We start from the raw sequence: 3438 nt of genomic DNA on the forward strand, positions 1-3438 counted from the left end.
CAGCTTTCGCATCAATAGAGGTGCATCTTCACGTGATAGATTTCTTAAACAGTCATGGCGCGGCAAAGTGATTGCTTAGAGCCAAGTTCCATCGTTCTTCGGCAAGATATCTCTTTCTATCTTGACGATGAGCGATGGGACTTGCCTTTGAGCACTCACTTTGCCGCGCTGTGATTGTTTAAAAAAGCTTGTGAACTACCATTTATCTCATTTTCGTACTGATCAAGGATGTCACTTTAGCTGTATTTATGGAAGTATAAAAAGCGGATTTGTCATGACCGCTGAGCCCAGGCTCCTTGCCGTTAACGAAGTGATTACTTTTGGTGACATCATTTGCAATAGCGACTGCGCGAATTGACGGTACCTCGTACCGAAAGAAAGAGTAGATGATGCTACTGAGGACTCTGCCGCGACTTCTTGGGCTCTTATTCGTGATGGCATTCAGACAGGCAAGGGTGCTGTCGATTGTCGCATACGAATGCGAAATACCTGCATTGTGCGTTTCCGCAAAGTGATTTTTTACGCCAAAATTGCGATCGTCCTACAAGTTGTGTCAGATGTGAAGCGCAGACCGTAGCAGTTTCCGTGGTGTAGCGGTTATCACGTCTGCCTAACACGCAGAAGGTCCCCGGTTCGATTCCGGGCGGAAACACTTTTTCGTCGCACTCAACAAGACACTTGCTACGGTCTCTTCTATGATCATTTAAATCAATTTCAAACGTCCCACCACCAGGGTGCAGATGGCTCAAATGATACACGAAACTCTTTCAGAACCGGCTACTTGGTTTTTGTGCTTACTTGGAGGGCTGGAAATGCGCGGAACAACCGCCGGCATGCCGGTAGTTGCCACACGTTTGCACAAAACGCAAGGGCTCGTCCGGGATTTGAACCCGGGACCTCCTGCACCCGAAGCAGGAATCATACCCCTTTTTTTCATTTTGTTCGTTGTTGATCGTTGTGTTTGGTCGTTGAGGACGGCACATGCCATCCGTTCAAGTTCGTTTGTAGATCCTTCCACTCAGTTTTTTATTACAGAGGCCAACCGGCTCTCTGACCGAACACGCTGAGGTACCATGCTGGCAACCCCTAGACCAACGAGCCTGTTCGTAACGGCTCAGCGCTGCACATAACTGACGCCTCCGTTCTTGGTATCACCATGTAGAGCTGCTGCTCACCCAGCGTTCTCCCTGGCTGTTGCGGTTTGATTGTTTTCATCGATGTCTTTTACTATAGCAACTTCTAGAATCGGAGGGAGCTCGTAGCCGATGCCCTTGCTTACACAGGAAAAATCTGTTGCCACTACGGGTCCGCTATGCCAGTTGCTCCAAACATTAGGCCTCTGCTCGAAGTGTTTTCAAAAATGTCAGCTTGCGACATTTACGGGAGTACTAATCGTTCTGATTATGGTCTACACAGAGGTAATAGAAGTTATACCTCTTAATATCATGTCGGGCTTCCTTTTCCCAGCGTAGTGCAGCAACTCGACGTGGCATGCACTCAACAAGCGCTGGACGTCCGCTGTAGAAATATTGAGCCATGTTCACTCTATAGCCGTCCATAATTGCGAAAGTATTAACGCCGCAGGATTTTGTGCACCAAATGACCTCCCGGCATTGTTCCATACATGTTCGATGTGATTCGTGTTGGGTGGTCAGTGTGGCCAAATCATTCGTTCGAATTGTCCAGAATGCTCTTCAAACCGATCGCGAACAACTAAGGGCCCGCAACATAGCGCATGAAGTCCACGAACTGCTGCAAATGGACTCCAAGTAGACGAACATAATCATTTCCATTCAGTGGTCGGTTCAGTTGTGCCGATCGACCCATTGCATTTCAAGTAAACACAGCCCAAACCATTATGGAGTCACCACCAGCTTGCACAGTGCCTTGTTGACAATTTTTGTCCAAGGCTTCGAGGGGTCTGCGCCACACTAGAGCCTACCATCAGCTCTTACCAATTAAAATCAGGACTCATCTGACCAGGCCTCGATTTTCCAGTCGTCGAGGCTACAACCGATATTGTCACGAGGCCAGGAGGGGCGCTGCAGGCGATGTCGTGCTATTATCAGAGGCACTCACATCGGTCCTCTGCTGCCATAGCCCATTAACGCCAAATTTCGCCGCAAGTGTCCTAACGGATTCGTTCGTCGTAAGTTCCACGATCATTTCCGCAAGTTATTTCACGCAATGTTGCTTGTCTGTTAACAGTGAGAACTCTACGCAAACTCAGCTGCTCTCAGTCGTTAAGAGAAGGCCGTCGGAAACTGCGCTGTCCGTTGTGAGAGGTAATGTCTGAAATTCAGTATTGCCGGCACACACTTGATACTTTGGATCTTGGAATATTCCCTAACGACTTCCGAAATGAAATGTCCCATGCGTCTTGCTCCAAGTACCATTCTGCATTCGAAGTCTGTTAATTTGCATCTTACGGCCATAACCACGTCGGACACCTTTCCATAGGAATCATATGAGTACAAATGACAGCTGAGCAGCCGGCCGGTGTGGCCGAGCGGTTCTAGGCGCTACAGTCTGGACCCGCGCGACCGCTACTGTCGCAGTTTCGAATCCTGCCTCGGGCATGGATGTGTGTGATGTCTTTAGGTTGGTTAGGTTTAAGTAGTTCTAAGTTCTAGGGGATTGATGACATCAGAAGTTAAGTCCCATAGTGCACAGAGCCATTTGAACCATTTTGACAGCTCAGCCAATGCACTGCCATTTTATAGCTTGTGTATGCGATACTACCGCAATCTGTATATGAGTGTATCGCTATCCCATGACCTTCGTCTCCTCAGTGTAAAGTGTAAAGAAATTAAATTTCATTCGCAATTTGACTCATTCAAGCGATATTTTCTTTTCAATTTTTATTGTGCTGGTTATTTTTACTATAATGATTTTATTAGTGTTGCGCTGACTATTTTTACTATAGTGGTTTTATTTCTGTCATTCGACTATAGATTTCCTATCGGTCCAACCCTGAAAGTCCTCTGGTTGAACATTTCGAGAAGGAAAGACTAGAAACCAATCAACATAGCAAAATATATTCTCAATAACGTCGGGAAGAGGATAGAGATCGAACATCAAAAATGGTTCAAATGGCTCTGAGCACTATGGGACTTAATTTCTGAGGTCATCAGTTCCCTAGAACTTAGAACTACTTAAACCTAACTAACCTAAGGACATCACACACATCCATGCCCGAGGCAGGATTCGAACCTGCGACCGTAGCGGTCGTGCGGTTCCAGACTGTAGCGCTTAGAACTGCTCGGCCACACCGGCCGGCTAATCGAACATCAGTTTCGTCCGTCCGTGTTAATGAAAATGCTGGATTACGAAAGCAGCATTGTCACATTACATACTTTTGACCTTGTTTATTCTAATTAAATTAATGTGGCTAAATGCGTCTTATTACTACATAAAATATGCACCAGCAGAAAAATT

The 3438-nt window shown here is 46.4% G+C and overlaps 1 non-coding gene across 1 annotated transcript; it reads left to right on the forward strand.

Annotated features, from left to right (window-relative positions):
• Nucleotides 1–579: 579 nt before the first annotated feature.
• Nucleotides 580–652, forward strand: Trnav-aac (transfer RNA valine (anticodon AAC)). Its single transcript has one exon. It is a non-coding gene; the product is annotated as a tRNA-Val (tRNA).
• Nucleotides 653–3438: the final 2786 nt, after the last annotated feature.

This window comes from Schistocerca nitens, chromosome 2 (genome assembly GCF_023898315.1).
Source record: "Schistocerca nitens isolate TAMUIC-IGC-003100 chromosome 2, iqSchNite1.1, whole genome shotgun sequence".
NCBI classification, from domain to species: Eukaryota; Metazoa; Arthropoda; class Insecta; order Orthoptera; family Acrididae; genus Schistocerca; species Schistocerca nitens.